Below are 11,802 nucleotides of genomic sequence, written 5' to 3'. Positions count from 1 at the left end.
TCCTGGTTGCCAGGTACGGGAGCCTATTAGGTCCTGCCCAAGGCAGGACGTAATAGGCTCAACTGTCAGTTGTAAAGTGACAGTTACAATACACTGCACTACATCAGTACATACAGAAGTAGTGCAGTGTATTGTGCAGGGGATCAGAAGATCAGATCTTCCAGTCCCCTAGTATGTGTAAAATAAAAAGTAAAAAAAAAGTTTTAGATAAATAAATAAATACAAGTTTTACGTAATAAAAATAATAATCGCCTTGTTTCCCTGATCAAGCCCTTTATAATTAGAAAAAAAATGAAAAAAAAAGACAAAAACTAGACATAATAGGTATCGCCGCGTTCGTATCGGCCTGACCTAAAAAAATATCATATTATTTATCCCGCACGGTGAACACCGTAAAAAAAATACCATAAAAAACAATGGCAGAATTTCCTTTTTTGGTCACGTTGTTTCCAAAAAAATGGAATAAAAAGTGATCAAAAAGTCGCGCGTAGCCAAACATGGTACCAATAAAAACGACAGTGTGTCACGCAAAAAATGTATGTACTCCGCACAGATTACATATGCCCCCACATTATAAACTGAAACACCAGTAAAACACTAAACAAAACTACTACCAAGCAAAATCTGCGCTCCAAAAGCCAAATGGCGCTCCTTCTGGGCCTGGCAGTGTGCCCAAACAGCGGTTTATGACCACATATGGGGTATTACTGTACTCTGGAGAACCGCTTAACAATTTATGGGGCGTATGTCTCCAGTGGTACAAGCTGGGCCCAACGCATTGGGCACTGAAATAGCATATATGTGGAAAATGTCAATTTTCAATCTGCAACATCCACTGTGCACTAATTTCTGCAAAACCTTTGGGGGTCAAAATGCTCACTACACTTCTAGATGAATTCCTTGAGGGGTGTAGTTTCCTAAATGGGGTCACTTCTCGGGAGTTTTCACTGTACTCGTACCTCAGCGCAATGCAACATGGCGTCAAAAACAAATTTTGTAAAATCTCCACTCCAAAAACGAAATTGCACTTTTTCCGTTTAGACCCTTGCCGTATGTCCAAATAGCCGTTTACAACCACATATGGGGTATTTCCGTAATCAGGAGAAATTGTGTAACACATTTTGGGGTGTCTTTTCTCCTGTATTCCTTGTGGAAATGAAAAATTCTGAGCTAAAGCTACAGGTTATTGGAAAAAAAAAAATTTTCATTTTCACAGACCAATTCTAATAAAATCTATAAAACACCTGAGGGCTCAAAATGCTCACTACACCTCTTATTTAATTCTTTCAGGGGTATAGTCTCCAAATTGGGATCACATCTGGGGAATTTCTACTGTACTGGTACTTCAGGGACTCTGCAAATGCGACATGGCCCCCAGAAACCAATTCAGCAAAATCTGAGCTGCAAAATCCAAATGGTGCTCCGTCCCTTCTGAGCCCTGCCATGGGTCCAAACAGCAGTTTATTACCACATAATGGGGTATTTCCGTAATCAGGAGAAATTGCTTTACAAATGTTGAGGTGCTTTTTCTCCTTTATTCCTTATAAAAATTAGAAAATTCTGTGTTTTTTCCCAAAAAAAGTCTCTTTTCATCTTCACAGACTAATTCCAATAAATTCAGCAAAAAACCTGTGGGGTCAAAATGATAACTATACCACTAGAAAAATTCCTTGAGGGGTATAGTTTCCAAAATGGGGTCACTTTTGGGGGGATTCCACTGTTTAGGTCCCTCCAGGGCGTTGCAAACGTGACACGGCACTGAAAACCATTCCAGTAAAATCAGAGCTCCAAAATCCAAATGGGGGTCCTTCCCTTCTGAGCCCTGCTGTGGGTCTAAACAGCAGTTTATTACCACATATGGGGTATTTCCGTAATCGCGAGAAATTGCTTTACAAATGTTGGGGTGCTTTCTCTCCTTTATTTCTTGCAAAAATTAGAAATTTTTACGTTTTTCCAGAAAAAAAGTAGATTTTCATTTTCACAGACTAACTCCAGAAAATATAGCAAAATACCTGTGGGGTCAAAATGGTAACTATACCCCTAGATAAATTCCCTGAGGGGTGTAGTTTAAAAAATGGGGGTCACTTTTGGGGGTTTCCACTGTTTTGGCACCACAAGACCTCTTGAAACCTGACATGGTGCCTAAAATATATTCTGAAAAAAGGAGGCCCCAAAATCCAAGAGGTGCTCCTTTGCTTCTGAGGCCTGTGTTTCAGTCCATTAGCGCACTAGGGCCACATGTGGGATATTTCTAAAAACTGCAGAATCTGGGCAATAAATATTGAGTTGCGTTTCTCAGGTAAAACCTTCTGTGGTACAGAAGAAAATGTATTACATATGAATTTTGTAAAAAAAATGAAATTTGAAAATTTCAGCTCTACTTTCCTTCAATTCCTGTAAAACGCCTAAAGGGTTGAAACACTTTCTGAATGCTGTTTTGGATACTTTGAGGGGTGCAGTTTTCAAAATGGAGTGTTTTATGGGGGTTTCTAATATATAGGGCACTCAAAACCACTTCAGAACTGAACTCGTCCCTGAAAAAATTTTTGCACTAAACTAAAGTACAATATGTCACGAGAAAACAATCTCAGAATCAATTGGATAGGTAAAAGCATTCCGGAGTTATTACCACATAAAGTGATACATGTCAGATTTGAAAAAATTGGTCTGGTCCTCAAGGCCAAAATGAGCTGGGTACTCAAGGGGTTAAAGAGGATCTGTCACTAGTTTATTAATGTGCTATCCCCTAAGTAATCTAATAGGCGCTATGATGCTGATAACTACAGTGTAATTTTTTTTCAAAAGCTTTTATTATTTGCAAAGTTTGTGAATTTTTATAAATATGCTAATTTGGCTCTAATAGCCAAATTTGGTTATTTTTACTTTTATCTCTGGGCGGTGTAATGTTTTGTTGGACGCTGTCCAATTAGCATACAGCTTCTCCCCCTTCCCAGCCCAGCGTGATCATACAGTATACAGCTTCCATTCTCGACTATGTTTTCACTTGGTGTTACCTCCGGTTCTTTCACAGTTTTACACTGCGATCCTGATGACATATGAAAGATTAGAATCTCCTCTTTCATATGCCACCACAACCTCTGTTCTAGGTGGTCCACAGCCGGAACTATGGCTATTTGAAGTGATCCTCCTTCCCTCCAGCCTCAGTCTCTCACACTATGTGAAGCAGTTTCATGCTGATAGGACAGCATCAGAGGCTGTGAGGTAGCGCCACCTCAGGAGAATCGCTGGTGTTGACACCCACTTATCAAGTATAGCCTCATTTGTGTATTTGGAAGAAAGCTCCTAACTTTTAAAATAATAGAAGTTTTGGGACACAATTTTCTCTAGCATTATCAGTGTGACCGCCTATTATGTTAGCTATGAGGTTGGGCATTACTAAACTAGTGACAGATCCTGTAAGTCCGGGTGCTGCATGCAGAATACAGACCGTTAAATATGGGCAAAATAGCACCATCTGATTGAGGCCTTAGTAGGCACGGAATTTCAGTTGTTTGTGGTCCAGAGCTTCTTTTACTGAAAGTTTCATTCATAGGCCCCGTTCACACCTTGCTTTGAAATCAGACATTTATTTCCACATCAGAAATATGTGCCATACTCGGATTTCTACCGCAGAGGTGCTACGGTCGTGCAGATTTCACATGAAGATTACCCCATAGTCTTTCAAAGGGGCTAATCCTTGACTTTTCCTTGCAGAATCCGCATGCTACTTATTTCCACGGATAATTTTTTCCTTTTACGGAGAGAAAAAACATTCAAATGGAATGCGGATTGTCATACGATTTTGACATGGAATCCATGCCAAATCTGACACATGTGAACGGTGCCATAGGCTACGATTTATGGTCTGTTGTCACCCATTCACATAGGGGTATATAGACACATCCCTCCTCCCCCATACTCCACTAGCTTGTCCATCAACTTTGACTAGTACAGAAGGGGAAAAGCACTATTAGGCCTCGTTTACACAAGCGTGATATACGTCCGTGCGACGCGCGTGCTTTTCACGCGTGTCATACGGACCTATGTAAGTCTATGGGGGCATGCAGACAGTCCGTGAGTTTTGCTCACGACGTCCTATATTTGTGCGCTGTTCGCGCATCACGCACCCATTGAAGTCAATGGGTGCGTGAAAATCACGCAGGTCACACGGAAGCACTTCCGTGCGAACAGCTGTCAAACTCTGAATGTAAACAGAAAAGTACCACGTGCTTTTCTGTTTACAAACATCCAAACGGAGTGTCATAATGATGGCGGCCGCGCATCATACGGTGATGACACACGGAGCTGTTAAGTGCCTTTTGCGCACGCAAAACGCAGTGGTTTTTGCGTGCGCAAAACGCACACGCTCGTGTAAACCAGGCCTTAGGCCCAGTTCAGAGTTTTTTTAAATGCGGAAACAGTTTTGGAATCGGCGCCAAAAAACTTTCGAAACCACCTCCGATTAATTTCAATGGGAGGCGGAGGCATTTTTTTTCTGAGGTGGCTTTTAGCCGCTCGTGGTTAAAAAAACAAAAAAAAACAAAGCAGAATGCTCTTGCTTGCCATGTGTGGTGATACCGGGTGTTTGGTATTGCCGTTGTGGGTGAAATAATCCAGATGGACGCAGAAAATAGTTTAACAGTTAAAACAGCGTGTTTATTTGAGGGAGACACAGAGGGGCACAGTACACATAGCACTCGCTGTGATAAAGTCTATTGGTTGATGGTAAATAGTCCAGGAGGGGAAATAGAGGGGAATAAAGGGACGATACATGGGCCGATCACTAGGCTTCATTTAAGAACAACTGTCTAAAGGCGGTACAGGTGGGAAAGACTGACATGATCTGACACTTGGTGCCAGAACACCACTCCCATTCCGCCACATACCTCCCCCTTCTTAAATCCACAGGGAGTCCGATTGGCCCTCTGGTGGGCCGACGGTGACCTGGGGGCCCGATAATGAGGTTCTACGCCTATTAGTGTCGGCGTTTCCGTGGTCTCGGCCCTTCTTGTGGGAAACAACAAAATTATAGGATTGCAGAGCCAAACTCCATCGCAACAACCGAGCATTATCTCCTGCAGTCCGGTGCAGCCAACTAAGAGGACTATGATCCGTAATGACGGTGAATTCCGAACCATAAACGTAGAGTTGCAGTTTTTTTAGGGCCCACACACTGGCCAGGCATTCTTTCTCAATTGTCGCATAAGCCCGCTCTCGGTCCAGCAACTTTCGGGAGAGGTAGGCAATGGGGTGCTCGTGACCGGCTTGGTCAACCTGGCTTAGTACTGCTCCCAGTTCAACATCGGAGGCATCTGTTTGTACTAGGAACCGCCGGTGGAAGTCAGGGGTGGCCAATGTAGGGGATGATGCCAGGGCGGCCTTAAGACTCTCAAAGGCCTGGTCACAGTCAGGGGTCCAGGGCATATTCTTGTTGAACCTTTTGGCTGTGAGGTGTGTCAGGGGTTTGGCCAGGGAGCTGTAGTCCCTGGGAATGCCCTGACCTGTTTCTGGTTAGTTGGCCGGGGCCACTGGAGAATGGCTTCCACTTTGTCCGGCTCAGGGCAGAGGTGCCCACTTCCTACCCGGTGACCTAAATAGGAAACCTCAGCAATCCCCATTTGGAATTTGTCAGGGCGAATGGTCAGGCCTGCGAGCCTGATGCTCTCTAAAATTTGTGCCACATGAGCCAAGTGTTCCTTCCAGGTCTCACTGAAGATGGCTATGTCGTCCAGGTACGCCTGGGCATAATCTTGACACCCCATGAGAATCCGTTCGACCATTCTCTGGAATGTCGCGGACGCATTCTTCATCCCAAACGGCATGCCCGTAAATTCGAACAGGCCAAATGGGGTGATGAAGGCGGAGCGCTCTTGGGCCTCTCTGGTCAGGGGAATCTGCCAGTAGCCCTTGCTGAGGTCCAGAGTAGACACGTAGCGTGCCCCCCCCACAGCCTATCAAACAGCTCGTCAATCCGGGGCATGGGATAGGCATCCGTAACGGTTACCTCGTTCAGCCTCCGATAGTCAACACAGAACCTCGTGGTTTTGTCCTTCTTGGGGACCAGCCTTGACGCCAGCTGCCCAAGGGCTGTGAGATGGTACAATGATCCCCATCTCCAGCATTTCATCCATCTCCTTTCACATCATGTTTAACACTGCGGGAGCCACGCGATATGATGGCTCCCTCATAGACCGGGCTCCCCCAGTGTTAACCTGATGTGAGACCAAGGAGGTACGGCCTGGACGCGTGGTGAACAGGGGTTCCTGCGCATCCAACACCTACCCCATCTGTCTGCTCGGAGCGGGGGACAATTGTGACCCTAGCTGTACTCCTGCTATTCCCTGACCTTGTCAGGCTTCGGCTAGCAGGTCAGAGATGCGATCGGCATCGGGGTCATCCATGGGCGGACAACAGACGGACATTGGCAGTGACTTCCCGCTCCAAGTAGGCTTTTAATCTGTTAACATGATACAGGCATATCCTGGTCCTTTCTTTGTCTAGGGCTACTGAGTAGTTAGATCCCCGTGCCGTCCAACTACTGTGAAGGGTCCTGCCCAGTTGGCTTGCAGCTTGTTACGCTTTCCGGACACCAGAACTAATACCTTCATTCCCACTTCTAACTCGCGGGGCCTGGCTCGCTGTTCGTAACCTCGCCTCTGGCGTCCCTGAGCGACACGTAAATTCTCATGGGCCAAATCCAGCAATTTGGCCAGGCGTTTCCGCAGATTGTGCACATATTCTACTACTGGGGCCTCCGGGCTTGAGAAAGATCCCTCCCAACCTTCCCGGACTAAGTCCAAGGGCCCAAGAACCTTCCTCGCGTATATCAACTCGAACGGGGAGAACCCGGTAGACTCCTGCAGCACCTCTCTATAAGCAAAGAGATGCGGTTGCAGAGAGCGTTCCCAGTCCTTCCCTGCCGCATGGACATACCGGAGCAGCAATTGCTTGAGGGTTCCATTGAACCTTTCGCACAGTCCATTCATTTGGGTGTGATAGGCGGTAGTCCTTATTGGACATACCCCGAAACTATTCCAGAGGGACTGCATCAGTTCCCCTTGGAATTGGGAGCCTTGGTCGGTCAGCACCTCCTGCGGGAAACCTACCCTACTGAATATGTCCATCAGGCCTTGGGCGACATGCTCCGCATTCAGGAATGAGAGAGCCACGGCGTCTGGGTAGCGAGTAGCGAAATCTACCAGCGTTAATATGTAGCTCTTCCCACTACGGGTGGGGGCGGGTAGTGGCCCTATCTGATCTATGGCTACCCGCTGGAAGGCTTCCCCGATAATGGGCATGGACTGGAGTGGAACTCTGCAAGGTGCTCCACCTAACCGTTGACATTCGGGGCATGGGGCTCGGTACCGCCGTACGTCCTGTCATCCCTAGCCAAACGAAGTTTCGCTGGAGCCGGGTTCCGGTTTTCAGATTGCCGGCGTGGCCTGCCACTGGGATATCATGGGCCAGGGAGAGCAAGTGGGAAAGGTAGCGCAAGGGCATCAGTTGCTTAGTGGCTGTTCATGGGGCCTCGGGTGATGTCATGGGTTTTATGCGATTATAATAATCCATTCTCCCATTTGTACTGCTCTTGGGCTTCTACAGGGGCTTGATCTGCAGCGCTACGCGCTGGAGCTAAGGAGGGGTCAGTCGCCTGAGCAGTCCAGAACTCTGCTCTATCCAACTCCACCAAGTCTACCTGACAGTCAGGCTCATCTGTCGTGTTTGCAAAGTCAGAGGTTGGTTCACTTACCACCGGTGGTTCTGGGAGCGGGATTGCTGCGACCAGCTGCGGGTAACTGTGGCCACGAACTGGCTGATCCCCTGGACGACCTGATGACCCTCCACAATTGGCTGGAAATGGCTTAGCATGTTGGTTGGGGTATCTTGATTCACATGGCCTGCAACATGCAAGGCTACCTCCTCCACCTTAGATGCATCTAAGAGGTAGTTGTGCTCACAAAGGGGATCATCCATCTCTTGGAGGTGAGCTAACATGGTGTGGGGCCTGACGTGGCCCTGGGAGCGGGGCTCGGTTCCGCAGGCAGTTGCGCTGCATGTGCCCAGCTTGGTTGCAGCGGAAGCAGCGACGGATCTCCGGAAGGTCCAGTCCCCTTGGAGGGACTACGGCTGGCTCGGGACGGAAGGAGGGACGATTCAGTGGCAGTCGAGATGGCCCCTCGGGACAGGGTGGAGGATGCTGAGTAGGTCGAGGGTCAGGACGGCTGGTACCTCTCCATCTGGGCCGGTTGGCAATGAGCTGGTCCGCCAGGGTAGCTGCTTGCGTTGGGGTGTCTGGGCTCCGGTCAGCGACCCACTCACGAATCTCGGGGTCCATCTTCAGGAGGAGCTGCTCCAGGATGAAGTGACTCTCAATAGCTTCTGCGCTGTTCGCCTGTTTTACCCTCAGCCACTTAGTGCAGCTCTGCTGTAGCTGGGTAGCAAACTATGCATAGGTGCTGTGGGCCAGGCACCCCATGGTCCGGAACTTGACTTGGTAGGTCTCTGGGGTGATGGCAAAGCGCTGGAGCAGGGCCTCCTTCAGGCGGGAATAGTCACGGCAGTCCTCCATACTTAGTGCTCGATAAACTTCCGAGGCTTTACCCATTAGGGTGAGGCCCGCATACTTTGGTATGCACCTCCATCATAGACTCAAATACATGGAGGTGCGTGTCAATGTCCGTGGTGGCCTCGTTAAAGGCGGGTACGTAGCTGAGCTGCAGGTGTGGCCCCCCCCGTAGCCGCTGGGTGCCTGGTGCACTCTTTGGGATGGGGATTCGCACAGGGATCCGGAGCACCGACTCCATTATGCAGGCTCTCTCGTGCTCAGTTCAATTAGGGCCCAGGGCAGCGAACATCTCACCTATGAGAGTGGCGGTGGCCAAGGAGGAGGGACCCCCGACTGTCAGATCGGTCGCTGGGGCCGTTCCCCTCTTTCTCTTCGTCACTCAACTCGTGGTGCGCTCTGTCCCACACAATGAGCTTGCTTGCCAGCACGGCCTTTACCTCAGTCGACTCTAAGGCTGGGTTCACACACCCTATTTACGGACGTAATTCGGGCGTTTTACACCACGAATTACGCCTGAAAAAACGCCCCTAATACGCCTACAAACATCTGCCCATTGCTTGCAATGGGTTTTACGATGTTCTGTTCCCACGAGGCATAATTTTACGCGTCGCTGTCAAAATAAGACACGTAAAAAAACGGCCGCAAAAAAGAAGTGCATGTCACTTCTTAGGACGTTTTTGGAGCCGTTTTTCATTGACTCTATTGAAAACAGCTCCAAAAACAGGCATACCCTAACACGATCCCTCGAACTTGGCAAAGCTCCTGCAATGTCCTTTTTGTGTTTTTGAGGTAGGAGTTGCTGTTGGGGTCCACCGGAACACCTTGGCTGTCAGAAGACATTTCTGGGGTCAAAGCAGGCGTCGTAGCCCGTGTGCACGTCCTCTGCTGTATTTGACTCTGGCCGCGAAGCACTGGCTGGTATCGGGAATACCTGTCCCCTGTCGCTTCCCCGTTGTACGGGCTCGATTGTTATCCGACAGCTGCCACCAAATGTGGTCATACCAGGAGTTTAGTATCGCCATTGTGGGTAAAATAAGCCAGACGGATGCAAAAAATAGTTTAAGGCCCTATTCACACTGAGTTTTTTTTGCCGCAGTTTTTGAACCAAAATTGACTCCCATTGATTTCAATGGGAGATGGAGGTGTTTTTTTTACCGTAAGCAAAAAAAACCCGCTCGCGGTAAAAAGCAACATGCCCTATATTGAGGACTTTTCCACCTCAAAAACTCCATTGACATCAATGGGAGACGGAAATAAACAAGTTTTTTTGCCACGATTTTTGATGCATTTTTCGACAAAAACCACTTGTGGTTATTCCATTCTTCTGTTGAACAAATAGCTAAAAAAAAAAGCCTCAAAAATCGCAGCAAAAAAAACGCATGTGGTGCAAAACCACTTCAAAAAACCGGAGTTGATTTTTCCAGGCAGAATTTTCTGCCTGCAAAAAACTCAGAGTGAACATACCCTAAGGCCTCATTGTACACAAACCTGCTTTTACGGCCGCAATTCCCCCGAAAATCCACGGTAGAATTTCAGCCCCATTCATTTCTATGGGGCCATGTACACGACCGTAGTTTTTACAGTCCGTGCATGGCCCAGGAGCCCGCACCGCAGAAAGAACGGACATGTCTTATTACGGCCGTGTTCTGCGGTCCGGGCTCATTGAAAATAATGGCCGCGGCCATGTGCATGGCCCGCGATTTGCGGGCGACTTGCAGCTGACAGTCCGCTGCCAACCGACCCGAAAATCACGGCCGTGTACATGGCTACAGTCGTGTGCATGGGGCCTAAGGCTGGGTTCACACTACCTATTTTCAGGCGTAATGGAGGCGTTTTACGCCTCAAATTACGCCTGACAACACGGCTCCAATACATTGGCAAACATCTGCCCATTCATTTCAATGGGTCTTACGATGTACTGTGCCGACGACCTGTAATTTTACGCGTCGCTGTCAAAAGACGGCGCGTAAAATAACAGCCTCGTCAAAGAAGTGAAGGACACTTCTTGGGACGTAATTGGAGCCGTTTTTCATTGAATCCAATGAAGAACAGCTCCAAATTACGTCCGTAATGGACACCCCACAAAACGCGAGTACATGCAATTACATCTGAAATTCAGGAGCTGTTTTCTCCTAAAAACACCTCCGTAATTTCAGACGTAAATGCAGTTCTCGTGTGCACATACCCTTACAGTTAAACCAGCGTGTTCATTTGAAGGAGACACAGGGGCATAGTACACACACTTGCTGTGATAAAGTCTATTGGTTGATGGTAAATACTCTGCTTTCTTTCTTTACTCCGGACCCTGGAGACCTCATCCTTAAAGAGGCTCTGTCACCAGATTCTGAAACCCCTATCTCCTATTGCATGTGATCGGCGCTGCAATGTAGATTACAGTAACGTTTTTTTTAAAACATTCATTTTTGGCCAAGTTATGAGCTATTTTATATATATGCAAATAAGGTTTGAAATGGACAACTGGGCGTTTTTTCTTCGTCATGTTCAACTGGGCGTGTATTGGGTTTTTAACTGGGCGTGTTTACATGTATGATGCTGACCAATCAGTGACCAGTCCGCATCATACACTCATCTCCATTGATTTACACAGCAGCGATGTGCAGCCACATAAACAGAGATTAACGTTACTGCAGTGTCCTGATAATGAATACACATGATCATCCAGCCTGGACGTCATGTGTATTCAGAATCCTGACACTTCTGAATCTTTTCTGTGAGACTCCGGCAAGGGAAGCGAAATCTCGCGAGATTTCAGAGATAAACGAGATTTCGTTTCCCTTGCTGCAAATCTCACAGAAAAGATTCAGAAGTGTCCTGATAATGAATACACATGATCATCCAGCCTGGACGTCATGTGTATTCATTATCAGGACACTTCTGAATCTTTTCTGTGAGATTTGCAGCAAGGGAAACAAAATCTCGTTTATCTCTGAAATCTCGCGAGATTTCGCTTCCCTTGCCGGAGTCTCACAGAAAAGATTCAGAAGTGTCAGGATTCTGAATACACATGACGTCCAGGCTGGATGATCATGTGTATTCATTATCAGGACACTGCAGTAACGTTAATCTCTGTTTATGTGGCTGCACATCGCTGCTGTGTAAATCAATGGAGATGAGTGTGTGATGCTGACTGGTCACTGATTGGTCAGCATCATACACGTAAACACGCCCAGTTAAAAACACAATACACGCCCAGTTGGACATGACATAAAAAAAAA

The sequence above is a fragment of the Rhinoderma darwinii genome, chromosome 4, assembly GCF_050947455.1.
Source record: "Rhinoderma darwinii isolate aRhiDar2 chromosome 4, aRhiDar2.hap1, whole genome shotgun sequence".
In the NCBI taxonomy this organism is placed as follows: domain Eukaryota; kingdom Metazoa; phylum Chordata; class Amphibia; order Anura; family Rhinodermatidae; genus Rhinoderma; species Rhinoderma darwinii.
Note: the sequence above shows the minus strand (reverse complement) of the source record.